Below are 27,892 nucleotides of genomic sequence, written 5' to 3'. Positions count from 1 at the left end.
TTCCCTTCAGCTCTCCAAATAATCACAGTCGTACAATTGGTTAATTTCTAGGGTCTAGGGCAGTTCCCCCCCAAAAAAAATCACAACAATAATTTTTCAGATTCTCTCCCCACTCCTCCAGGCTTCTTTCTGTGTCTTCCTTGAAGCTGTTCAGATGCCTGTTGTTGGCGTTTAATCCATCAGCACTTAGAATCACAGCATCATAGAATCTTAGAGTTGGAAGGGACCCAAGGGTCATCTAGTCCAACCCCCTGCAATGCAGGAATCTCAGCTAGAGCATCCATGACAGATGGATGGAGGTTTAAAAACCTCCAAGGAAGGAGAGTACACCACCTCTCGTGGGAGTCTGTTCCACTGCCGAACATTTCTTGCTGTCAGAAAGTTTTTCCGAATGCGTAGGTGGGATCTCCTTTCTTGCAACTTGAAGCCATGGGTTCGAGTCCTACACTCCAGAGCAGGAGAAAACAAGCTTGTTCCCTCTTTCACTTGACAGCCCTTGAGATATTTAAAGATGGCTATCCTATCTCCTCTCTGTCTCCTCTTTTCCAGGCTAAACACACCCAGCTTCTTCAAGCGCTTCTCATAAGGCTTAGTTTCCAGACCCTTGATCATCTTGGTTGCCTTCCTCTGCACCCATTCCAGCTTGTCAACATCCTCCTTAAATTGCGGTGCCCAGAATCGGACTCAGTATTCCAAGTGTGATCTGACTAAGGCAGAACAGACTGGTAGTATTACTTCTCTTGATCTGGACACTAGACTTCTGTTGATGCAGCCTAGAATAGCGTTAGGTTTTTTTGCTGCTGCATCACACTGTGGACTCATGTTCAGCTTGTGGTCCACCAAGAGCCCTAGATTCTTTCCACATGTACTGCTAATAAGCCAGGTGTCCCCCATCCTATATTTGTGCATCTGGTTCTTCCTGCCTAAATGCTGAACCTTATATTTGTCCCTATTGAAATGCATTTTGTTAGTTTGCACCCAGCTCTCCAATTTGTTAAGGTCATATTGAATCCCAATTCTGTCTTCTGTAGCATTAGCTACCCCTGCCAGTTTGGTGTCATCTGCAAATTTGATGAGCATCCCCTCAAGTCCTTCATCCAAGTCATTTGATCCAAGAACAACAATGGGCCCAGGACAGAACCCTGTGGCACCCCACTTGTCACTTTTTTCCGGGATGACGAGGAACCATTAAGGAGTACTCTTTGCGTTCGGTCAGTCAACCAGCTACAAATCCACCTCGCAGTTACCTCCTTCAACCCACATTTTACCAGCTTCCTCGCGAGAATATCATGGGAGACTCTATTAAAAGCCTTACTGAAATCAAGATACACTTATGTCCACAGCATTTCCCTGATCCACCAAGTCTGTAATTCCATCAGAAAAAGAAATCAGATTGGTCTGGCATGACTACTTTTTAAGAAACCCATGCTGGGTCTTAGTAATCACAGCATCCTTTTCTAAATGCTCACAGACCGACTGTTGAATTATCTGTTCTAGGACCTTCTCTGGTATCAAATGCCAAGTAGTTACCTGGGTCTTCTTCCCCCCCCCCCTCTTTTTGAAGATAGGGACAAACTTTGCCTGCCTCCAGTCTGTAGGAACCTCACCTGTTCTCCAACAATTCTCAAAGAGACAAAGGCTCTGAAATTACATCCACAAGCTCCTTTGGTACCCTTGGGTGCAGCACATCAGGTCCTGGAGATTTGAATTCATTTAAAGTAGCTAGGTGTTCCCTTCCTGCCTCTTTTCCTAAATTGGGTTGCAGCTCCCTCTTTACATCATTTATTGAATTGGACTTGCGTCTGTCGTAAAAGGTGCCTGGCAAATTTCTAACACTGCAGAGGATTTTTGCCAGCTGTACATGGATTGGATGCCCATCAGTCATGGATGCTTTAGTTTAGATTCCTGCATTGCAGAGGGTCAGACTGGATGACGCTTGGTGGGTCCCTTCCAACTCTACACATCGGTGATTTGAGGATTGAATCTGGGGCCTTCTGCATGCAGCTGCTCCACTGCTGAGCTTAGGAGTGCTAGCTTGGCCCCGCAGCCGCGGGGGCCCGGGTCCTGGGTGCCATGCAGCGTCCATGGCCCTGGCACTGAAATTTGTGGGTGCCCTTCGTGGGGAATTTTGTGGGTGCTGGGGTACCCAGGGCTCAAGGGAGTTGACACCTACAGCTGAGCATATGGCCCTTCCGTTAAGACCTCGGACGGTACCTTCCTCCCAAGACCGTGTCCCCTCCCCATGCCCCGGCGCCCCGCCCAGTCTCCACTCTGCAAATTGAGTCAGTTTCTCTTCCCTTGGGGGTGGGGGTGTCCAGGCGGGCAGACCTGCTTGAGCGCCACTAATAAATGCTCCTGGAAATTTAAACACACACGAGTCCCACGTGACATTTAGGCTGTCTGAACGGCAGCGGTTGCGCATCAAAGACTCTTCTGAAGAGAGAGGCAGGGACAGGGAGAAAAGGAACATTTGCTGTATTATTATTTTTTCTTCTTTGTTACCAAGCAACAAAGGGCTTTGGGGAGAGACCCGGCCTCTACGTAGGGTCAGTGCTTCCAACCAAGGGGGCATGCATTGAAAGAGAGGCAGCCTTTTTCCTGCATAAATGTCTTTGTCGCCCAGTCTGTGAAAATACAGCAGCTGAGAGTTGTCCTTCCCCTCTCCTTCTTTGGAAAGATGAAGAGGGTTGTTGTTGTTGTTAGTACAATTACCGTATTTTTCCGTGTATTAGACTCCCCAATGTATAAGACAACCCCTTATTTTAAACTTCAAAAATTTAGGGGAAAATATAGTCTTATACATGGAAAATACGGCAATTTATTAATCACCTGCTAAACCACTGTCTCAAGGCGATTCACATGTAAGCTTACGCTGTACGCTGGCTTTCTCGGCCTGTAAAGCGAGATGAGTGCCGCAACCCCAGAGTCGTCCGCAACTGGACCTAACGGTCAGGGGTCCCTTTACCCTTTACCTTTAGGAACACATTGAACTTGGCTTGGTAGCATACCTGCCAAGTTCCTGCCGGAAAAATAAGGGATCGGACTGGATGTAGCAGACCGGAAGTAGCGCTGCCGCCATTTTGGAACTGGACGGAGCATGCTCAGAAGCGACTTTTGATGCTGCTCTGCCCAGTTCCAAAATGGCCACCGCGCCAAGAGTCTAGCTGCAGCCATTTTGGAAATGGGCAGAGCAGCATCAAAAGTCGCTTCTGAGCATGTTCCGCCCAGTTCCAAAATGGCCGTCGCGCCAGAAAACGTTTCTGCGCATGTCCAGAGACTCCAGACATGCACAGAAGGAGCCTCCCCCGGGCATTAAGTAAACCGGGGGGAAAAAAATCATTTTTTTTTCCAGCTGGGAACAGCTGGAAAAACGGGGGTTAACCGGGGAATACGGGAGACTTGGCAGCTATGCTTGGTAGCCCGTGCGAATGTGGGTGCCCCTGTAGCAAAAGTTTCACACCTGACTTCCTAATTGCACCCGTGGAGGACCCACAGATAAGTTTTCCAATGCAGTTTTATCTTGGAGGAGAGGGATCTCGGCTATGCTCTTCCTCCACAGCTAAATACTTTGATGCTTCTGAATGCCAGTTACCAGAGAGGAGAGTTCTGTTGTGCCCGGGTATCTGGTTGGGCACTATGAGAAAAGAATGCTGGACTGAGTGTGCCGCTAGCCTGATACAGGGCATTTCTTATGTCCTTATCCACCCAAAAGGACCAGTATTTGCTGTTGTTGCTGCTTGCATTTGTGTTGTGTTTCCTTCTGCACTGAGATGAGGAACACAACCACAACAACGTAAATCGAGCAATTTACAAAACGACGTACATTTCTCAAGCCGCGCAATTTCGCCGCAGCAGACAGCAAAGCGAATAACTCGAGCTTTTTTGGAGGAAGACGAACCGCAGGAGTGCGGAAACAGCGCAGCATGGGCGCAAAGGAAAATGGTGGTTTTTTCCCGGGAACCGTTGAAGGTTTGGCCTCTGCCACGGCGGCTCGATTTCTGAAAAACCAACCGACCCAGAGATGCTTAGTCACGTTTGGGGGAGGCGATGTCCGCGACCGAGCCTCGGCAGGGGAAAAGAGCTTTCAGCCCTCAACCCCTTGCACAAATTGAGCGTGACGGGCGAGATCCAGCGCTGTGCACAGAGGCTCGTCCTCCTGCAAGGTCGCTGCTAATACGGGAAGGTTTTTGGGGGGGAGAGAAAAGCCCGGAAGATGCAGAACGGTCCCCGAGGTACATCTGCCGGGAGGCTAGGGGTCGGTGGGTTCTTTTCTTTTGTTAAAAAGAAATTATTGGCTGGCTCCTTGATGAGGTTGGAAACGAGAGGAGGAAGGATCTATGCTTGGACGCCTGGGGCCATTTAGCTTCAGTACATCACGCTAAAGAGAAGGTGGCTTCTGCCAGGAGATTGCTCTGCCGCTGGAGTTTTATTGCTGTCATTGCTGGTGTGTATCCTTCAGCACCTCTCCAATCGCTTCTCTCCCTCTCTCCTCCCTCCCTCCTTAAAAAACTCCCCAATAGGCCTTCCTCCTTCCTTTGATGGATCCGGTCCTGTCTGCCGTGTGCTTGAATTTGCAGCGCCTTCCTAATTGCTCAGCGCACCGTGTGTGGAATAAAATAGGCAGATCCCTTGCATCTCCCCTTCTGCTGCAAGGAGCGGGGACACAGTCCTCCTTTCGACTGAGACCAGAATGGCTTTGAAAAACAGGGGCGCGATTGGGGCCAGATCTGTCGTCCCTCGTTGCTCCCTTTCCCCCCCCCCTCAATGTGTTTTTTCATACATACACCCACAATTGTCTGTTAACAGTCTTTTAAAATGAGCTTTCGGGGTGTCGCTTTTGCTAAGATGTTCTTCACTGGATGCAGAGAGCTCAGGTTTCCCTTCCTGATGCAGCTTTTTTTCTTTTGCAAAAGCAATTTTTTTGGTGAAGGGGAACTGTAGTTTTTGTGTGTGTTTTTTCATTTCTTGCCATATCTTGCATCTGTGGACTTCGGAGTGCTTTGCAGTTTTTGTTTTTTTAAAAAATTATAACAGCAATGTGTTAACCTCCTAAACCACCACCACCCCAGCCCCCCAGCCAAAAAACAATCAGAACCCCAACAGCAAAACAAGGAAGATCACATTTGAAACAGTACACAAATCTGGCGGCTTAGGCTGCAATCCTAAATATCTACACTTTCTTGGGAGACTTAGAATCATAGAATCGTAGAGTTGGAAGAGACCACAAGGGCCATCCAGTCCAACCCCCTGCCAAGCAGGAAACACCATCAACGCATTCTTGACATACGCCTGTCAAGCCTCTGCTTAAAGACCTCCAAAGAAGGAGACTCCACCACACTCCTTGGTAACAAATTCCACTGTCGAACAGCTCTTACTGTCAGGAAGTTCTTCCTAATGTTTAGGTGGAATCTTCTTTTAACTTAACTAGGCTTTATTGTGAGTACCGGTAGACACATACAGGTTGGCATTGTTAAAGGCCTAGATAGAAGAAGACACATTTGGCTGGTGTCCAAATGGCCTCACTCTCAGTGCCAGGTGAGATTCTCTAGAATAGGGGTTGGGAAACCTTTAATAGTCCGAGGGGTGCCTTGCCTTGCGGGTAATGTTCAGAGGGAAGGGCCACAAGGCAGGAGGAGGCGGATGGGGCCAGAGGCAAAAAGAAGGAATGGGAAGAGATGCTGTCCTGACATCAAGGCCATCGGTTACAGTCCAGCCATGCAAAAAAAAAAAAAAAAGGGTACGGTACTTTTATACATCCAAACTCACATCTTTCTTTCCAGGCAAGGAAGAGGCATCATCATAGCTCAGCTAGACAATGGGAGAACAAGAAAAGGCCTGTGAAGGACATCCCGTGGCTGGTGGGGAATAATAGACTCAAAGAATTGTAGAGTTGGAAGGGACACTGAGGGTCATCTAGTCCAACCCCATGCAATGCTTTATTTTTATTTTAACCAATGCGCCGCTCGAACCTACAACCCAGATAATAATAATAATAATAATAATAATAATAATAATAATAATAATGCCCTATTTATTTATACCCTGCCCACCTGGCTGGGCCTCCCCAGCCAATCTGGGCGGCTTCCAACAGAACATTAAAATACAGTAATCTATTAAACTTTAAAAGCTTCCCTAAACCAGTGTTTCTCAACCTTTTTTGGGCCACGGCACACTATGTTCTATGAAAAAAATCACGCGGCACACCAACTCTGTGCCGCCCTATATTTAGTTTAGTTTGTCTATAGCCCCTACTTTTTACCCAAACGGGCCCCATCCACCACCCAGCTGAAGTTCCCAAGCTGCTTGAAACCCACAAACGTTACAATCCGTCCCTAGTCTAACATTTACTCGCAAGTAAACCTCGCGCTCAGTTCGGTGGGCCTCAGTCCCCGCCGCCCAAGCAAGCATCAGCATTCAACCTGGCGACGCAAAGCTAGGCATTTCTACTCGGAAGGAAGCGCCGCTGAGTTTTAGTGGGGCTTGCTACCTGGCTAGTGGCTGCAACCGGATTGCAGTTTAAATCGGATTTGCGTGTGCAAGCCGGTTCCGCGGAGGCCATTGGGACGTTTCTTCTCAAATAATTGGGATTCGGCACATCTTAGGACACATTTACACGGGAGGAAGAAAATCCCAAGGGAAGCTGGCGTGACCTCAGCCTGTAATTTGCCGCGACGTGCGGCGACGAGAAGGGCGGTTTGCATTGTCACGTGCGGGCGCTCGCCTCGTGTCGTGACCCGGCCGGCTTCCTTTCCGGCGGGTCGGCGACGTGACAATGCAAATCGCCCTTCTCGTCGTGGCACACCAGCCAGCGTCTCGCGGCACACTGGTTGAGAAACGCTGCCCTAAACAGTGAGAGCTGGACCATAAAGAAGGCTGATCGCCGAAGGATTGATGCTTTGGAATTTTGGTGCTGGAGGAGACTCTTGAGAGTCCCATGGACTGCAAGAAGATCAAACCTATCCATTCTGAAGGAAATCAGCCCTGAGTGCTCACTGGAAGGACAGATCCTGAAGCTGAGGCTCCAAGACTTTGGCCACCTCATGAGAAGAGAAGACTCCCTGGAAAAGACCCTGATGCTGGGAAAGATGGGGGGTACTAGGAGAAGGGGACGACAGACTATGAGATGGTTGGACAGTGTTCTCGAAGCTGCGAACATGAGTTTGACCAAACTGCGGGAGGCAGGGGAAGACAGGAGTGCCTGGCATGGTCTGGTCCATGGGGTCACGAAGAGTCAGACATGACTAAACGACTAAACAACAACAGGCCTGCCTTCAGATTTCTCCTAAAAGTCTGGTAGTTGTTTTTCTCTTTGACATCTCGTGAGAGGGCGTTCCACAGGGTGGGTGCCACTACCGAGAAGGCCCTCTGCCAGGTTCCCTGTAACTTGGCTTCTCGCAGTGGGACGGAGGTGTCAGGGCTCAATGATGTGGGAGAGCCCTTGCACCGCCTTGACCAAGAGGTGGAGGGGAACAAGCAGCCCCTTCTGGCGCCCGAATTAAGGTGCGCCACTAAACATAAGGTCAGGAGGAGGCGTTTCGGGGTGCCCAAGCTCTTATGCTGGTCACGCAACAGGAAACGTCCACTCCCGGATTCTGCGAGTGACTGAGAGGTCATGTTTTCTGCTATCTCTGCACTGTAAATACTATGCACAATAAAACTTTCAAAGACAGAGCGGACATGGGCGTCTTTACTCGAGAGTAGCTGCAACAGCACCCTTACAGCTCCCTAGATCATCCCATGGGCTCGCTATATAATCCCATGGGAATGTCACCGTGTCATGATGTTCTGTTGTTCCCTGGGCATTCTGGGTAATAATAATAATAATAATAATAATTTATTATTTATACCCCGCCCATCTGGCTGGTTTTCCCCAGCCACTCTGGGTGGTTCCCTTATTAAACAGAATAAAACTTCAAACATTAAAAACTTCCCTAAACAGGGCCGCCTTCGGTTGTCTTCTAAAAGTAAAATAGTTGCTTATTGCCTTGACATCTGCTGGGAGGGCGTTCCACAGGGCGGCTGCCACTACCGATAAGGCCCTCTGCCTGGTTTCCTGTAACCTCACTTCTTGCAGTGAGGGAACCGCCAGAAGGCCCTCGGTGCTGGATCTCAGTGTCCGGGGAGAACGATGGGGGTGGAGACGCTCCTTCAGGTATACAGGACCGAGGCCGTTTAGGGCTTTAAAGGTCAGTACCAACACTTTGAATTGTGCTCGGAAACGTACTGGGAGCCACTGTAGATCTCCTAGGACCGGTGTTATGTGGTCCCGGCGGCCACTCCCAGTCACTAGTCTAGCTGCCGCATTCTGGATTAATTGCAGTTTCCGGGTCACCTTCAAACGTAGCCCCACATAGAGCACATTCCAGTAGCCAAGCGGGAGATAACTAGAGCGTGCACCACTCTGGCCAGACAGTCTGCGGGCAGGTAGGGTCTCAGCCTGCGTACCAGATGGGTTGGCAAAGATGGCCGCTCCCATGCGCCCCATTGACGTGCGTGGGCTTTCAGACTGTGAGCAAGAACTTTAAGGCCCTGTGCGGCACACGGTTTTGTCATTTTGCACTCTTCAGCTGAATGACCCATCGCTAACATGGTGTATGGCAGCCTTCCCCAACTCGGTACCCTCCAATGTCTGGAGCTGCAACATCCCATGTGACACTGAAGGCCTGATTCTGACATGGTGTGCTAGGGTTGTATCTGCAGGGTGCCCTCCTCTCCTGCAGAGCACACAGTGGTTGGTGTGGAAGTATCTGCCATCTGCAGCCAAACCACAAAGGCATGATTGCTAGACAAGCAGGAGCAATGGCACCATGGAGTTTCAGAACCAGTATAGAGGGGACTCTTTGATGTCTAGGGTTGCCCTATTCCCAAAAGTTTCTTTTTTCTTTTTTCTTTTTCTCAAGGATATAAAGTTGTTGAGCTTTTCTTGGAACATCTCCCCTCAAAATCTAAGCTTTGGCCTTTATTCAAAATTTTAAATGTTAAATATTAACTCTCCCCCACCCCCATGCCATACGATTGGGTTCCCCCCGGACATTTTGCCAATTTGCCGAAAATCCACCTGGATGCCATTTTCCGGCTAAAAACCCGGACATATGGCAGCCCTATGGATGTCATATCCCAGACCCTCCAAGCACCCCTATTTTCCAGGGACAGCCCCAAATTCACAGAAGCGGTTTCTGGTTTGATCCCAGCATCTCCTTAGGACACCCCTATTTTTATCAGAGATATGTTGGAGGGTGTGGAGTTACGCGACCCTCAAGCCAAGGAGATAAGTAACTACAGTATACAACCTTTAGAAGACATCTGAAGGCAGCCTTGTATAGGGAAGTTTTTAAAATGTTTTATTATGTTTTTATATATGTTGGAAGCCGCCCAGAGTGGCTGGGGAAATCCAGTCAGATGAGCAGGGTATAAATAATAAGATTTATTATTATTATTATTATTATTATTATTATTATTATTATTATTTCTCCTGTCACTGCATACTCTTCTTCCTACCTGCAATGGGGCAGGATGCCTGTAAGCTCTCATCCAAAATGGCTGCTGTTCTTTCTCTCTCTCTCAAGAAAAAAATGGGGTGTCCCGTTTTTTCCAGGGCACTTGCAAGGTATGGTGGGACATGCCACCCCCCCCCTTTGAGAACCACTGGGCTAGTCAGCGAACGCAATACTGAGCCAGATGGGCTAATGGGCTAACTCAGTACCCCTATGCTCCTGCAGGTTGGTGGGGGCGGCGGGTAGGCAAAGAATAAAAATAACTATTAAAAGTCGGTTTTCAGGTAGGAGGAATGGGTTTAAAGGCATGTCCCAAATCTGTCAGAAATGCAAGGGATGCAGCTTCAGCCGAGGTCCTAATAATGTTCTGGCCTTGGCAAGTAGCCAGAGAGGTGTCCAAGCCGGGCCGAGGCTAATGCCCGTCACATCTCTGCCGATGCCCAAGCCGGAACAGATGGCAGAGAGAAGAGCAACAGGCCTGTTGTCATGGCAAAAGTACTCAGATAGGAGAGAGAGGTCGAGGGGAGGAGGAGGAGGGTGGCTTAGTGGCTGGCTGTGACTCGGACGCCGGAGAGAGCGTTCTGCTTCTCCCTCCCAGGGGCCTACGAATACATTGCCGCCAACGTCCCCGGTACAACGGCAAGCAATCCTGTGCCTGCCTCCCTTGGGGCTGTTGGGGATCAGCGGGTGTCTCCGAAGGCTGTGAGGTGGGGCTGCAGAACGAAGAACAGATGTGATTCCTTTTGCGGAGCGATTTGCTTGTGGTGAGCCATTTCGCTCTTGCCGCTTAAGCCGGTAGAGGAGGCGCCCAGGGGCAGAGAGTTGTTGCCAGAATCCATCCGAGGGTTGTTGTTGTTTAGTCGTTTAGTCGTGTCCGACTCTTAGTGACCCCATGGACCAGAGCACGCCAGGCACTCCTGTCTTGCACTGCCTCCCGCAGTTGGGTCAAACTCATGTTCGTAGCTTCGAGAACACTGTCCAACCATCTCGTCCTCTGTTGTCCCCTTCTCCTAGTGCCCTCCATCTTTCTCAACATCAGGGTCTTTTCCAAGGATTCTTCTCTTCTCATGAGGTGGCCAAAGTATTGGAGCCTCAGCTTCAGGATCTGTCCTTCCAGTGAGCACTCAGGGCTGATTTCCTTCAGAATGGATAGGTTTGATCTTCTTGCAGTCCATGGGACTCTCAAGAGTCTCCTCCAGCACCATAATTCAAAAGCATCAATTCTTCGGTGATCAGCCTTCTTTATGGTCCAGCTCTCACTTCCATACATCACTACTGGGAAAACCATAGCTTTAACTATACGGACCTTTGTAGGCAAGGTGAATTTGCACACGTGAATTCTTTCAAACGCATTCAGAATGGCCTAGCACCGGAGAATGCGCTCTCTATGCCTTGCCCCGAAAGATCATTATCTCCTTATATGAACCTGCCCAGGTGCAGAGATCCTCAGCTGAACACCTTCTCTCGCTCCCATCACTATCAGAGGCGCAGTTGGCGGTGACATGAGAGAGAGCCTTCTCCGTGGCTGCCCCCAGATTGCGGGATTCCCTCCCAAGAGAGGCTAGACTGGCCTCCTCCTTGTTGTCCTTCTGCCTTTACTAGTTCCTCTGTCTTCAGAGGCTCAGGGTGGGTGGCCTAGTAGAGGGTCTTCTCTGTGGTGGCTCCTAAGCTGTGGAACTCCATTCCTAGAGAGGGCGTGCATTGGACCTTCATTGTACAGCTTCTGGCGAGTGCTGAACACGCACCTTTTTGCCCTGGCTTTTAAGGACCTGTCTTCTTTTGGTGGTTGTCGGTTGCGTCACACTGTTCTTAGTATTGCATTTTGATGTTGTGATCTGCCCTGGGACCTAAGGGTGAAGCGGGGTTAATCAATGATCATGATGATGCCATACCCTCCAACATGCTGGGTCCCCAAACCGGGATGCGCATCTTCCCGGCTGTGCTCCTATGCGAGTCACATGACCCATGTGAGATCACGGAGCCCCGAAGGTGCAAGCACAGCACCCAAAAACATGTATTTTGGGGTGCCTCGCAAAATCGCGCCCCCCCCAAAAAGCGCTTTGCACAAACTCAAAATGCTATCATTTAGGTCATCCACATTCAGAGTACATTTAAGGCCAATTTCTTATCCCAATGAACTTTCAGGAATGTATAATTCATTAAGGGTGCTGAGAACTTTAGTTCTGCAAAGGGCAAACTACAGTTCCCACGATTCTTTGGTGGAATCCACGAAGTGGTTGTGACCTACAAGATCCCCCCCCCCCCCCGAAGTAAGTAGGTAAATAGATACCGGTATGGGGAAAGCAAAACGTTACTTGGAAAAGGATCTGAAATATTTTCCTGGAACCTTGATTTTTGTTGTTGTTGTTGTTCTGGATTTGATGCTTTAAAGTGTTGTAAACCGCTCTGAGATCGCCACCCCCACCCCCGCCTTTAAAATATGCATAAAGCGGTATAGAAGCCCTCCAGAAAACAGAGGCAGCCCTGGTAAACAGAGGACAGTTGGTTCATGAATGCAAAGCGATTCCTGGTCGCATGGAGTGGCCGTGATGTGCAAGAGGCGAAAGCACCCTCCCTTCCCCCCCCCATGAACCGAGCATGCACCCCGCTGCGCTCCCCAGAACCTCCTGCAATGCGCAGCAGCCTCGTGACGTATGCGCCTTGGCAAAGAAATTGACGTGCCAAGGGTTCCCCAGAGGGGCAGGGTTTGAAAGCCACTACATGAGATCTGGCAGGGGCCGCTCGGAGACGTTTGGGGGGGGGGGCTTTTGCATGGATCTTTGTCAGCTCTTCCTAGCAGTGAGAGCTGCGAGGCTCTCCAGCGAGAGAGACCTTCGTAAGTCAGGGAGAGGGAGAAATGGGGGAAAGGTGCTTCAGAGGGGTCTGGTGGGCGTATTGAACCAGAATGAGGAAGCTGCGAGTGGAGAGGCGCTGTGTTTTAGTCAAATGCAAAATGCATTTATTAGGAAGCATAGCCGTTGCCGAAAAGAATGAGCTTTAGAGATCTCGGGAAAGAGGGGAAATGAAATAGATTTAGATGGTTGGTCCAACAGAGAGGCCAGGTCATTCCCCCCCAAACTCTGATCCTACTTTTTCATGCACCCCTAATGCTGGGGAACCTCTTCCCAGAGCCCCATCTTTCTCCGTTGATAGATTCTAGGCCAGGCATAGGTAACCTTGGCTCTCCAGATGTTTTGGAACTACAACTCCCATGATCCCTAGCTAACAGGGCCAGTGGTCAGGGATCATGGGAGTTGTAGTCCCAAAACACCTGGAGAGCCAAGGTTGCCTATGCCTGCTCTAGGCTTTCTCCCATGCTCTCCCGTTCTCCCATCCCTGTGGAAATCCTTCCTCCCATCTTTTCCACAAAGCTTTTAATAGAATTGTAGAGTTGGAAGGGACCCCGAGGATCATCTAGCCCAACCCCCACACTAAAGCCAGATTCTCTTAGAAAATCCAAAGAAAGAACTCTGGTCATCTTAAAACCACATCTACATGTGGTGTGTGGACGTTTTCTGTCTGTCCCGGTGCCCCCTCCGATGTGTGGAAAGTCAGTCTGTGAGGGTTGGAGGCTGGCAGTGCTGGAAAGAGCGAATTATGGAAAACCCGAGGATCGATGCAGAAACCTCACATTTTAAAAACCGTATGCCAAAGATTCCCTCTTTCATAACACTGGAATCCGTGGGGATCCAATGAAGCAGAATGCTGGAAGAATCGGGGACAGGTAAAAAAGCACAGTGTTAATCTACGGAACTCACTGCCACTGGAGGCAACGACGGCCACCGACTTAGATGGCCTTGAAGTGGGTTAGACAAATTCATGGAAGAGAGGGCTGTTGAAGGCAACTAGCCCTAGCAGTTACTTTCTCTCCTGAATACCAGTTGCTGGAAACTCCAGGAAGGAAGAATGATCTTTGGGCTCAGAGCCTGCTTGTGGGTTTCCCACGGGCATCTGTTTGGCCACTGTGAGAACAGGAAGCTGGACTAGATGGGCCACTGGCCTGATCCAACAAGCTTGTCTTAGTTTTTAGGCATGGACTTCAAAGTGACAAGCCAATTGCAGAAACTCTGGATTTTGTAGGCAAGCATGGACGGCCCCTCACTGTGTGGTAGGCGTGCATTTTGTCGTTCATGAAGCAAGCCATGTTCTTGGCTGAGGGAGGAGGCAGTGAGGTGTTGGAAGGCCAGTGAGCAAGCCACGAGAGGGGAAGGAGGTTTCCGCTGCTCCTGGCTCGGGAACGTTCCTGGCTGGCCTCTCCCAACATCTTTTTAAAATAAAGGCTGGTTTTCATCTGCAAGCTTCATGATGGCTTCTGAGAGAAAAAGCAGGGTGGGACGAGGTTTAGGTGGGAAGGAGCAGCAACCTGCATGGGAATATGTTTTTCGGTAATACGCAACCCCAACACCTCAATTGCCCCCCCCCCCGTCTTCCTCGAGCAGGGAGGTGCAAATCCCCCCCCCCCGCCCCATTCCCCTGGTTCCATTAGGCCCACATCTAAAGCCTTTCCCTTCGCTTGGCTGCGGAATAAAAGGAATTCTAATAGACGGCCGGGAAGGATCCGCCATTAACCCTTTCCATGGAAACAAGGGGACGAGGGCTGCACTCGAGATTCGCCCAGGTCACCACAGGAGGGCTGGGGAAGAAAAGGGAGGCTTTTTTGTTGTTGCAGAAATGAGAAACCTTTGGGAAAGAGGGGTGGAGGAAAGGACAATTGCTTTCCTTTCTCTTCCTCTCCTGCCTGCGGAGGAGCAGAGGTGTTGGGGGGGGGGTCCGTCCTCCTGCAGAACAGGAGGCTGGCCTGAGTGGAAGGGCCATCATCCGTGGTGGTGCAGGTGTGCGTAGAGCCACCTAATAATAATAATAATAATTTATAGCCCGCCCATCTGGCTGGTTTTCCCCAGCCACTCTGGGCGGTTCCCAACAGAATATTAAACAAAATAAAACTTCAAAAATTAAAAACTTCCCTAAACAGGGCTGCCTTCAGATGTCTTCTAAAAGTCAGATAGTTGTTTATTTCCTTGACATCTGATGGGAGGGTGTTCCACAGAGCAGGTGCCACCACCGAGAAGGCCCTCCGCCTGGTTCCCTGTAACCTCACTTCTCGCAGTGAGGGAACCGCCAGAAGGCCCTCAGCACTGGACCTCAGTGTCTGGGCTAAACGATTGTGCTCGGAAACGTACTGGGAGCCAATGTAGGTCTTTCAGATGGGGGCCTGCGTTTGCCTCCCGCCATGTAGTGCTTTTCTCATGAGCAAGGCCGCATCTGCACTATAATTTTGAAGCACTAACAGGCTAACAGTCATGGCTCCCCGCCACCCACCCAAAGGATTCTGGGAACTGTCGCTTCGTTAAGGGTGTTGGGAGTTGTAACGACACCCCTGCTCCCTTCACGGAGCTACAATTCCCAGAGTTCCCTGGGAAGAAGGAACGGCGGTGGCGGCTGTTGTTGTTTCCTAAACAGATTCGGGTATTGGCAAATTACTTATAATGGCATTTATGACGGCAACGTGCTCCAGCTTCCGCCTGTCCAAAATGGCCGCTGGAATGGTTGCTAAACGTTGGGAATTGCGGCTCTGTGGAGCGGCGAGGGGTCAGCACTAAGCACCCTCAACGAGCGACAGTTCCCAGGAATCTTTGGGAGAAGACATGACTGCTCAAAGCGGTTTCGTAGGGCTTTAAATGTATAGTGCAGACGTGGCTGTACAGTGGTACCTCTACTTACGAATTTAATGTGTTCCGATCACACATTTGTAAGTCGAAAAAATGTGTAAGTCGAATCCCATAGGAATGCATTGGGAGAAAAAAATTGTAAGTCGAAGCAACCCTATCTAAAAATTCGTAAGTAGAAAAAATCCTATCTAAACCGCATCCAAGATGGCGGACGTAGCTCCGTTCGTAAGTAGAAAATTTCGTAAGTAGAGTTATTTGTAAGTAGAGGTACCACTGTACTTCATTTTTTGCTTCCTCCCATTCCGGGTCAAGGTGCCTATAACCCAAAGCCAGCCAAGTAATTTGAACAGCTGAGGCAGGTATCTCATGAGTTCCTCGCCTCCTCTCCAGCAGTAAAAAAAAAATGCCCCAATAATAAATTAAGTAGTCAGCAATTTGCTGCCCTTTCGTGGCAGCCAAAATCAGTTGCCTGAGGCGCCTGCCTCAGTTTGCCTAATGGTAGAGCCGGCCCTGGCCAGATCCCATCTTTCCTTAGCCTGCCTGCAACCATTTTTAATTTTTTAAAAACATTGGGCTGCATTTGCCTCTACTTTCCTCTGGGAAGCTTAAGGCAGCCTTGGGATTTATATGAAGGGCGGGGTATAAATAAACGACAGTAAAACCGAAGTCCTTCTCTCTGTAACCCCTTGTAATCCTTGCAAGAGCCCTGTGAGGGAGGAGGGGGGGAAAACATAGGCCACCCAGTGAGCTGTGTGGCTGAATGGAGATTTGAACTCGGGACTCCTCAGCGCTAGCCTGACACTTCAACCAGTACTCCATGCTCCTTGAGGACCATACCCCTCGACATTCCACACAGAAGGAGATCTGGGGCATGTTTGTAACACACCCCTCAGCCAAGGATTGCGGCCCAGCCTTTGCCCAACTTGTTCCTTATAGCTGAAGGCTTTCTTCCAAGCATTCTCTGCTGTGATAATTTCCCCTCTGTGGCCCAACCCTCCCACCATTGATTTGAAAAGCCCAGAGAGCTGCAACCCTTCGGTTAACGACCTGCTTGAAAAAACGTAATTGTCTTGCAGTCAGAATCTACTTCAGCAGCTGCGGCGGGTGTGAATGGCAGGTTGCTCTAGGCATGGCATTTAAGGGTTTATGGATCATGTGTTTACCTGCATGTGCAGCAGACGCAAGGCCGATCCATTGCAATGCACACCCCGTCAGAAGGAGGGCTCAATTTCAATGGTGGAACGCAACAGCGTCCAACTTCAATTCCCAGCATCTTCAGGTAGGACTAGGATTTGCAAGTACAGTGGTGCCTCACTAGACGAAATTAATTCGTTCCACGGGTCTTTTCATATAGCGAAAAATTCGTCTAGCGAATCCCATAGGAATGCCTTGAATTTTTTTGAATTTTTTTTTGCCCATAGGAACGCATTACTTGAATTTCAATGCATTCCTATGGGAAACCGCGATTCGCTAGACGAATTTTCCATAAAACACATTCATCAAGCGAGGCAACCTCCGCTTGAAAAATCCTTTCGTTAAGCGGAAATTTCGTTAAGCAGGGCATTTGTTAAGCGAGGCACCACTGTAAGTGTTTTTGTTGGTCAGAAAACGTTGTTTGGCAGTCATGCAAATGTTATAGATTATTTCTGCATTGCAGGGGGTTGGACTAGATGATCCTCAGGATCCCTTCCAACTCTACAGTTCTATGATTCTATGAAACCCTATGCCAATCAATGCAAACAATGATGTGCCAGCTGAAACAATGGGCTGACTTGCTAGGCTAGGCTCCATTTAATTTACTCCTTTATTCGTAACAATGAGGACTGGTGTCTTACTTTAGTTTTAGGCATGGAGCCACAACTCCATGGCATACATCATGCTTTGCCTGCAGAGTGTCCCAGGTTCAATCCCCGACATATCCAAACAGGGCTTGAAAAGACTGTCTGGAACCTGGGACAGCTGCTGCCAGTCAGGGGTGGCAACACTGAATTAGATCCGTGGCCTGACTCAGTAGAAGGCAGCTTCTTAAGTTCTGAGATTTGCCCTGGAGAGAGTTGGGTGTTGAAGAATGGCTGCAAGGCAGTAGAAACGAGGAAGCTAACCAAGGACAAAGCAGTTCCCACAGGAGGCAAAATCGGGGTGGAGATTTGCCTGGGGCTGGTTAATACAGCAGCATAAACAGGAAAAGTCATGAGTTGTCCAGACTCCCAACTTCCATCAGCTCCTGCCAGCATGGCCAATAATCAGGAATAATGGGAGTTGTATTCCAGCCAGATCCAGCCACAGGGTCCCCGATCTTTGGTAGAAACTTATCTTTGGAACAAATGCAACTGCATTGGGGGTGGGGTGGGGGGTCACCACTTAACTGGCTTCTGAAGTCTCCAGTCAGCTGCTGAAAAGGGCGTGAGAAAGTTTCCCTTTCCACGTACACAGGTGGTACACCCAACTGTCTTCTCCCGTAGCTGACTGTTGTCCCACTGTGAGTCTATAAGTGGCCGCTGTAGAAATCCAGGCGGTTGGACTTCCCCTTTGAGATGTCAGTATACCGTTTGGTGTAGAAGAAGTAGTGCTTATTCCCTTAGAGCAGTGTTTCTCAACCTTGGGTCCCCAGCTGTTGCTGGTCTACAATTCCCATCATCCCTAGCTAGCAAGACCAGTAGTCAAGAGTGATGGGAGATGTAGGTCCAACAACAGCTGGGGACGCAAGGTTGAGAAACACTGCCTTAGGGCAATTTTCTTCTAGGCCAAGAGTGGGGAACTTTGGGCTCCCCAGAATGGTCAGTGTTGATGGGAGTTGCAAGTCAGCAACATCTGGGTTGGCCAAAGCATCCCAGCTCTAGGCCAAAGTTGTCCACTCCCTACTAGTGGACCTCCAGATCTCACTGGACTCCAAACTCCCACCTGCGTCAGGTAGCACTGCCAGTGGCAGAGATTATTGTAGTCCAGGAACACCAGGCCAGAGAAGTCTGGTGTCCTCTTGATCCTGGAATTCCTTCCTTCCTTCCTTCCTTCCTTCCTTCCTTCCTTCCTTCCTTCCTTCCTTCCTTCCTTCCTTCCTTCCTTCCTTCCTTCCTCCCTCCCTCCCTCCCTCCCTCCCTCCCTCCCTCCCTCCCTCCCTCCCTTCCTTCCTCCCTTCCTTCCACTAAAACTCAGGCAAGCTGGGCTCCAATGTTGTTCAAAACAGCGGTGCTGGGAGAAGGGGGTCTAAACCTTCCTGCCATGGCATTTCCATGATCGGACTCCCACCCACCCAAACTGCTAGGACCCCAAGCAGAAAAAGGTGCCGATATTGTGCCTACAAACCCCCACCTCCGCTGCTGATAGTGGCAGGAGCTCACAGCAGCTTCAGCGGGTGGGTGGGTGAGTGATTCTGATCGGAAAGTCAGCGCAGGGAGATAGTATCAACCCATCACCAGCAACCACTTTTCTCATTGAGACTGGAGCCTCCCCTGACTGCTTTTTGATTGTATGCATGTGGGGAGGAGAAGGTGGGGGGACCACCAGTGCCAGGAGATCCAATAAGGAATCTCCTGTATCTCATCTATCTGAACCAGGGATGGGGAATCTCAGGCCTGATGGCTGATTGTAGCCCTCCGCCCTCCCTTCTCTCCTGCCCTTGGGGTTCTGCCAAGACCACATCTTTCGCCAGCCTTTCTCAAGGGCTTTTGTCTGGCTGGGCTGTGTCAAAATAATGCGTCCTGATTGCCTGGATGGGGGATGCAGAGGTGTATGTGTGGATATATAGAAACTTAGGGCCTTTGGATAGCAGCTAGCCAGCTGTTCCATTTGTTGCTTCACCCACTTTTGCCTGTAGCCACACTTATTTTTGTATTTGGCCCCGACCACAACTGGTATGTCCCCCCCCCCCTCCACGCCCCCGGCAAGCTGGAAAAGTGGCCTCACCTGTGAGCTTAAGATATTAGGTCCCTTTCCTTCCTCTCCCTTGAGTTCTAAATCTGGCTGGCTCCAAGTTTTGCAGAACATTTTGCAGTCCTCACCATCACCTCTCTGGGGTGCACCCGACTTGCCGCACGACTACTGTAGGAAGCGGGATTGGTTGCCTTTGACCACGAGGGGAAGTAGGAAGACTCTGGGTTCATAGACTCATAGAATTGTAAAGCTGGAAGGGACCTGAGGATCATCTAATCCAACCCCCTGCAGTGCAGGAATATGCAGCTGTCCCATACAGGGACCGAATCTGCGACCTTGGCATCATCAGCACCATGTTCTAACCAACAGAGCTTTTGCACCTAAGCTTGATGGTTTTGCTGTTCTCCTGTTTTGAAACCTGACACTGCTCCTGTTTCCATGTTCTCAGCCCACATGGCTCATGTGCCAGACATCTGATGGCTGAGATCTCCAGTTCCTATAGAACTGGAATCGGGATACCTGCAGCAGCCCACCCGCCCACCCCCTGCTTTCATTCCTTGGTTTCTTTGTTTGGATTGTAGTCTCTTGTCCCACGGATTGCATCATTTTTATTTGCGTTACTCTGAAAAGCACCTCGTGCTTTGTTGCTGTAGCAAACCATCATTATTACATTAAATCATTAGAGTCGTGTGGTATAGTGACTATAGAGGCCACTTGCGCTCGGGTGACCACATGTTTGGGTGATTGCAATGCGCTCAGCCTTTGAAAACAGCCTGCAGCTAGGGCAGAATTGTAGCAACCATCATGTTGCCTGAAGGTCCTGCACTGGCAACATGAACTACTAGCTTGCAGATTCGAGGATCTGGTAATAATTGATAAAGCCCAAAATGGCTCAGGGACCAACTATCCACAGGAGGTAAAAGTAAAGGGACCCCCGACCATTAGGTCCAGTCGTGACCGACTCTGGGGTTGCGGCGCTCATCTCGCATTATTGGCGGAGGGAGCCAGCGTACAGCTTCCAGGTCATGTGGCCAGCATGACTAAGCCGCTTCTGGCAAACCAGAGCAGTGCACGGAAACGGATTCGAACCGCCGACCTTCTGATCGGCAAGCCCTAGGCTTAGTGGTTTAACCCACAGCGCCAACTCCCACCCAAAACCAGCTGACCCATTCCATAAGATGATGATAATATTTTTTTATTTATATGCTGCCTATCTGAGTAGGTTGCCCCAATCACTCTGGGCGGCTTCCAGCAAAATATAAAAAAACACACGATAAAACATCAAACATTAAAAACTTCCCTTCAGATTTCTTCTAAAAGTCAGATAGCTGTTTATATGCTTGACATCTGACGGGAGGGCGTTCCACAAGGCAGGCACCACTACCGAGAAGGCCCTCTGCCTCATTCCCTGTAACTTCACTTCTTGCAGTGATGGGACCGCCAGAAGGCCTTCAGAGCTGGACCTCAGTGACCAGAACAAGAAGGGATGCTCTGCTCATGATTCTCTCAAGCAGAGCCAGCCCACTGATGAGGTGGGGTGAAGCACCTGCCTCAGGCGGCGGAAGTTCAAGAGGCAGTGCCCTGCCGCTGCCGGAACACCACCTCCTCACCAGCGGGAAGAAGGCTTTCCCGTGCTCAACATTGCTGGTCATCACCCCTGGGGCAGAGGAGATGAGTGGCAATGCCTTGTGGAACACCCTGGCTCTCAACTAAGTTTGGCGAGGGCGGGCATGCCAGTGGTGGCAGAAGTGGGGGTACAGGGTGTGGGGGCAGGAGGGGACAGGGAGTGGAACATTCCTTGCCTCAGGAGTCGAAACAGGCCATGCCACCCGTGCTCTCAAGGATCACTGCGACTTGCATTTTCCGTGGTCTCCGCCTCAAGTTGACATCTGTCCCTTTTGCTGTTGGGATTTAGACATCAGTTGAATATATTTTCGTTTACCCAGGGAGGCACCGATTTGTCTATTCCGTTTTCTCTCGCTTTCTTTCCAATCTTCTTCTGGAGAGCCAGTGTGGTGTAGTGGTTAAGAGTGGTAGACTCGTAATCTGGGGAACCGGGTTCGCGTCTCCACTCCTCCACATGCAGCTGCTGGGTGACCTTGGGCTAGTCACACTTCTCTGAAGTCTCTCAGCCTCACTCACCTCACAGAGTGTTTGTTGTGGGGGAGGAAGGGAAAGGAGAATGTTAGCTGCTTTGAGACTCCTTCGGGTAGTGATAAAGCGGGGTATCAAATCCAAACTCTTCTTCTTCTTCTTCTTCATCACAATTCCACACCAACTTGTGATTTTTGTTCAAAAGCCCTCGCAAAAATATTGTCAGTATTTGAGTTTATATTTATCCCGATATACACATTTGGTATTCAATTTTGCCTACCATGCACATTTCCCGCAAGCTGTGCTCCTTAATATCATGCGTTTTTGCATAATATTGCCACAATGCACCTTAAAAACTTCCCAGAACAGGGCTGCCTTCGAATGTCTTCAAAAAGTTGCGTAGTTATTTATCTCCTTGACATCTGATGTGAGGGCATTCCACAGGGCGGGTGTGCCACTACCGAGAAGGCCTTGTGCCTGGTTCCCTGTAACCTCACTTCTTGCAGTGAGGGAAAAACCAGAAGGCCCTTGGAGCTGGACCTCAGTGTCTGGGCTGAACAATGGGGGTGAAGGCTCTCCTTCGGGTACATGGGACCATGTATGGTTGAGGAACTGCAAATGAGGCCGGCTTGTCTTAAAATGCAAAGTGAATTTGAGAGCTGATGGGTTTCAGTGGCTAGAGATTTGGGCTAGGTCCTCTAAAACCTGGGTTTAAATCCCCACTCATTTATTAAGCTCGCTGGGTGATCCTGGGCCAGTTGCTGTCTCGTAGCCTAACCTACCTCATGGGGTTGGGGAGAGGGAATAAAAAGTCTGCTTGAGATCCTTGAGATCCTTGGAGTAAAGCCAGCTTGGATGGCTTTAAATTAGGACAAGAAAAACTCACAGAGGATAATGCTATCAATGGCTACTAGTAGTGATGGCTAAGCTTTGCCTCCACAGTCAGAGGCAGAAATGCTTCTGGATGCCAGTTGCTGGAAGCCATAGGGGGAGAGAGTGTTGCTCTTGTGCTTGAATCCTGCTTGCGCATTTCCCACAGGCATCACTTTGGCCACTGTGAGAACAGGATGCTGTCCTATATAGGCTACTGGTCTGATTCAGCACACTCTTCTTATGCTGTTGGATGGGACAGAACTCAAATAAATGGATAAATTTTAGTGATTGTTATTTTATAAATACAGTACTGTGATTTTGCATGTGTGCTTATTTACCGGACATTTTGCTGTTTATCTCGAGCTGTACGCACCCTGTGCTCCTAGGAGGACGGGTGATTAATAAATGTAAAAAACAAACAGAAGGGCTGATGAGGGTTGGAGAGAGAGCCGGGTTCCAATTCCTTCTCACCAGGGGTGTAGCTAGCCGCTCTGGCACCCAGATCCGGCCATGAGGGCAATGCTACCCCCAGGGACGTGGCATGCATTCTGGGGGCGCGGCACGCGTTTGGAGGGTTGGGCGTGCATTTTGGGGTCGGAATGGGCAGCCGCGATGGCCCCCCTGGGATTGCGCTGCCCGGGGCACCCCGCCCCCACCGCCCCTATCTTCCTACGCTACTGCATGGGGGTGGAGGGAGATCCGCAGGGGGGAGCGTGGGAGATCCACACACAGGGGCAGCGGGGCGACCCGCGGGCGGCAAGGCGATCTGCCCAGGGGGGCAGTGCAGTGAGCTGCCCACGGAGTCCGCCTGGCGGATGCAAGCCCCACACTGCCGTTTTGGGCAGCCCAGGCCCCCGACCCACTGCGTCACTCCCAGGAGAGAAGCGTGGCTCGGGCGTGCTGCAGGCCAGGCCCTGCGGTAAGTGCCCCTGCTTCTTACTCAGTGACCATGTGCCAAGCACTTTCTCTCACCCTATTGCAGCCTTCCCCAGCCTGGTACACTCTGGATGTTTTTGGACTACAACTCCCACCTCTCCAACACAGAACACCTATGTTCCGGCTGTGGCTGATGGGATTTGTAGTCTTTCAAATGTCTGGCTAGGGTGCCAGGTTGGGGAAAGCCTGCCTTGAGGTACCTCGCAGTGTTGTTGTACGACTAGAAACAGGAAGGTGGGATCATCAGTTTCTTTGCAGGAAGGCTAAGGCTCAGAAACAATTACTTTGATTGTTGCACAAAAGTTAGAAGCCGGGCAGATTTTGTGGGAGGCTGGTGGGAAAGCTGGGTGCACTGCCAGTGAACAGACGGACCCTGTTCTGGCAGCTGCCACTTACTTTTTGGGGCGCCAGAGAGAACTGGGCACCTGGGTTTCTGTACTCTGGATCACCCCCCCCCCGTAAAAAAACGATGTGAGGAGGGCACTCCCCTCTGCTCTGTGTGGTTCATGGTAGAAAATGGCAGGAATGGTTGAAGGCTATTCCTTCTCGGTCGGTAGAGCATGAGACTCTTAGGGTTCGAGCCCCACACTGGACCAAAGATTCCTGCATTGCGGGGGGGGGGGGGGTTGCGCACGAGATGGCCCCGGGGGTCCCTTCCAGCTCTATGCTTTTAACCTCTGTCGTTCAATCCTTCCTGATGCCCAGCAGCCACCCAAGGGAAATCAGGTGCCCTCGGCTCTCATTTGCCAGCGGGCTGCGCGCATGACTTCACCACCACCACGCAGGGACACCCCCCCCAAAAAAAGCTCCCCTCTCCTCCGCCTGCTGTGTCAATCTCTGCCTGGGCTGCAGCTGCGCGCAGTTAGGAGAGTCTCCCGGTGTGGAGGGACGAGGAATCCTCCCTCTCTCCCCCCCCCAGGCCCCTTCCCTCCCCCGTTTTGGTCCTCCCTCTCTCCCCCATAGCAACCCCCCTCCCCGACGCACACTCCCACGCAGCTCCCACCTCCCTAAGCCAGACCTCTCTCATTCAAGCTTTCACACACCGCTCTGCTCATTCAACCGCCGTGGCTTTGTTGTGCATGCGTGGGATTACATTTCAGGAGGAGGGATGGCTGTGGCCAAATTAGACTGATGGAGGGCAACCCCCCCCCCCAAAAAAACCCCCACCTTCCTCCTCCTCTTTCTTTTCCTTTTGCCTCCCTTTCCTTACTGCGGAGGGTGTTTCTCTCTCTCTCTTTCTCTCTCCCATTTCATATTTTAAATCTGTAGCTTTTCTTGACCCTGCGTGATGGCGCTTTTATGCTTCGTAGGCTGCCTCTGTTTCTGATTGCTATTCCTGGCACACACACACGCGCGCGCGCGCACACACGCACACGGATCACAAACATCACACACCGGCGACAAGGCTGCCACCCACCCACAACAGAAAACAAGAAGGTGGGGGGGGGGGAGAGAGAGAGAGAGAGAGAGAGAGAGAGAGAGAGAGAGAGAGAGAGAGAGAGAGAGAGAGAGAGAGAGAGAGAGAGAGAGAGAGAGAGAGAGAGAATCTTCTACCGCTGGTCCCTCAATCTCCTTGGACATCCTGATGTCTTTATAGTGCCACCGAGAGCGAGAGAACCTGAAACCACTCCCTCCGTATCCTCTCCCCTCCTTCCCCCCCACCTCTCCCTCATCTCCATCAGCACAACCTCCCCCCACCCTTTTAGCAGCCTGCAGCCAACCAATCAGCCCCCCCCCCCGACACACACACACATACACACAGCCGTGCGTGCCCTCCCTCCCTCTTCCACACACATGTTCACCATTCCTACCCCTGACATTAAATTTTCAAACTGCAGGCTACGGGGGCCGTTCCTAATTACCTCCTATCCCCTAGTGGTCTATGAATAATGACTACTGAAGGAGCTCAAAGAGGTTGCTAAGAAGAGAGAGAGAGAGAGAAAGGGGGAACAAAAAAATAAAAACAACAAAAAAGAATTGTGCTATATACATATTTTTCTCCCCATATTTTTCCCCTCCTCCTTAAGGATCTAAATCTGTGACCACTCTGCTCTGGGAGGACGGCAAGGGAAAAGAGCGAGGGAGCGCCAAAGAGGAGACGGAAGAGAAGAGGAGAGCTTGCAGGTAGGGCGAAAGGAGATCTCTCTTTGGGGTGCTTTCATGTCTCCTTGGTGGGGGGGCTGCTGCACGCTGGTCTCTCATTCATCAGCTCCCTTCGCCTTCTTTCCCACCCAGCCCCTGCCCCCTGCCCTCCCTCTCTCCTTGGTTTTATGTTTCTTGCTTACGCCATTTGCGCTTTGGAGATATTGGGGGGGGGGGGCGGGGGAGCGCTTCAGAGACAGCCGCGTTGGTCTTTCGGCTTTGGCAGAGTTGGTGAGTGTGTATATTGTCTCCCTTCCAAGTGGATTGTTTGAAAAGGGCTTCTGGATTTCCTTGCAGAATTCCGAGCAAGCTGCATTCCTTCCTTCCTTCCTTCTTTCCTTTCATGTGTTCGTTTGTTCTTTCTAAATCTGGTTGGACGCACAAGTGCAGGTGTGGAAAAGAAGTTTGGTTTTTTTGGGAGGGGATGCTGCTTCTTTTTTATGCAGGGGTGGGGGAGATGTTTGGTGTCTCTGGAGAGTGGCATTTAAAAAAAAAAAAAAAGTTCAAAGAATGCTAAATTGGTGGCAAGGCTGAGATTGAAGGTTATTTTGGATGATGCCTTCGTAGGTCTCGGTAAAGTTGTCGGATGGAGACCCAGCATCCCATTATCTCTCGCCAGTGTTTCCATGCGCGGCTTTGATCGATGTGTTTCCCCATTGGTTCCTTTTCCCAGAGAATCGGTCTCTCCTCTGAGTCCTCTGAGCTAGGAAGACCATAAATTGTAGCTAGCATTTGTACTGTACAGCTGTGATGGTTCATTTGGAAATCCCCCCAGGGCCGGGGGGGGGGCATGCTGAGAGAGAGAGAGAGAGAGAGAGAGAGAGATTTTCTAGAGGTCTCCCTGGGGTTCTCTTTTTCCCATGACAAATGTCTTGCCCCCTCCCGACACAAACCGCCCACTGACACGATTATTATTATTTAATAAATAAATGGGCTCTCCAGAGCCTCAAGGAAGCGTCGCCAACCTACAAAAGAGCCTCTGTGATCTTCCCGTCCTTTTTCTTTTTCTGCTGCTGTTGCTGTTGCAGAAAATGAAAAGGAAGAAACTGGGAATGTATGCAGAGTGTTGAAGTATTGTTGCAGAAGGAGAGCTGGGAATCGGCTACAGCCAAACTGCCAGCCAGCCTATGACTTAGCAGCAGGATGCCGTCCTCCACCCCCTGCCATTGAAGAGCTACTCAGAGCAGGCAATTGTGTGCGTTTGGCGCAGGTGTGGTGGCCGAGATCCACAAAAAGCCTCGACTCCAGAGCAACCCCATTAAAACCAACAAAGCGAGGCGACCCGGATGGGAGCAGATAGGTTCGTTGCACCTGTGTCACTGTGTGTGCAGATGGGCACATCAGTGCGCTTGGAATTCGCCGTGCAAATATTGAACCTTTTGAAAAACAAAAACAAAGAAAGCACAAATGTAAATCCATCTATGGAAAGGCATAGAAAACGCACCGTTCAGAGAGGCAGCACGGATAAGGTGTGGGGCGAAACTTTGTGGCATGCACAAATCGTCGCAATGGTGGGTTTGTGACAAAGGAGGCAGGTGGGCAGGTTTCAAAATGAGGAGAGGAAGGCAAAGCTGCAGTGTTTGGCGTAGTGGACAGACTGCTGTTTGTAGGCCGGCTGTGTGCAGTTAGGTGGGGGGGAAGAGGCTCTTTGCTCTAGGTTTAGCCCAACAACAGCCTCTTTTTAATAGCAGTCAGAGAGATGCCTCCAGGAAGCCCACAAGGCAGGGAACTCACAAGTGGCCTTTCTTGGTTGTTTTGACCCCAGTCCCTGGGGTTCAGAGATAGACTGCCTCTGAACATGGCAGTTCTATCTCTTGCTATCAAGGTTAATAGCTGCCTCCTGCTCTTGTGTTTCAGATTGCATGTGGTTATTCTTCAGGGAGTATATAATTTCTGAGTGCTGCAAGGCATGGAAAAAGTAAAGTCCACAAACGCTCTGTTTGTTTTTGGTTTGTTTGAGGGGTGGGTTTGTTTTCGTCTTTTGCAATTTAATTGTGGATATACTGGCCTTTGGACCTTAAAATTGAACCTACCCTTTCTCATACACTTAAACCCAAAACAGCCTCTGACTTTAGACCAGGGGCCGAAAAGATGCAAATCTATCTCTTGCTAAATCCCTGCCAAGCCACAAAACAGGATGTCACAATATTTAATATTATACAGTTAGATAGGTTTAAAAATCTTGCTGATATCTCTTACTTCAGGAAGCTCATGGTTAATGTACTTACATACTGGGTCAGTCCATGTTTAGCTTCACAACGACCCTGTGAGGTAGGTTAGGCTGAAAGAGCAAGAAACAGACAGGCCCAAGGCTACCCAACGGAGTTTCACGGAGTGGGGGATCTGAACCCAAGGAGCGCATTCGGTTTGCTATGGCTGCTACAATGGCTTTGGCAAAAAAAGAAGAAAACCTTTTTGTAGCCCTACCTAGAGCAGCTAGAGGATCGAACCTGTGACCTTCCGCATGCAAGAAACATGCTCTACCACTGAGCTACAGCCATTCCCTGACGTATTGTAACTGCATATGTTGATGGTGTTCGTCATCCATAGCTCTGCGAGGCTGTTGAGCATTACAGGCTCCCGATTCCACCCTTGTAGCTAAACCGGAATCATCAAATGGGCCTCCCATGTTGCTGTTTCCTCAAACTGCCCTGAACTTGGGGTCCATTTGACCCCCAATACCTGATGAGTAAAAAGCTGCTCGGGGAGGGTTCCCCCCCCAACCCGCTCTCCCCGTTTATTTATTTTAATGACGTTGTTTGTTGTTGTTTCTTAGGGAAGCATAAGTCCAGAACGGCAGGGGAGGCGGGGAGA

At 50.2% G+C, this 27,892-nt stretch overlaps 1 protein-coding gene across 5 annotated transcripts in view; it reads left to right on the top strand.

Moving 5' to 3' along the window:
• Window positions 1-27,892, top strand: part of RAI1 (retinoic acid induced 1) — a 223,155-nt gene that overhangs the window by 43,075 nt on the left and 152,188 nt on the right. For 3 of the 5 annotated variants that reach the window (XR_009558523.1, XM_035132142.2, XM_035132138.2), the window contains exon 2: window positions 24,964-25,060. The exons of 1 other annotated variant lie outside the window; for it this stretch is intronic. The gene's annotated coding sequence lies outside the window, so the exon portion shown is untranslated. Of the gene's footprint in view, window positions 1-6,960; window positions 8,187-24,963; window positions 25,061-27,892 lie in introns of those variants that run through there. One more of the 5 variants, XM_035132139.2, reaches the window with a different exon arrangement.

This window comes from Zootoca vivipara, chromosome 14, assembly GCF_963506605.1.
Source record: "Zootoca vivipara chromosome 14, rZooViv1.1, whole genome shotgun sequence".
Taxonomy (NCBI): Eukaryota; Metazoa; Chordata; class Lepidosauria; order Squamata; family Lacertidae; genus Zootoca; species Zootoca vivipara.
Note: the sequence above shows the minus strand (reverse complement) of the source record. Positions and strands in the feature narration are given on the sequence as shown.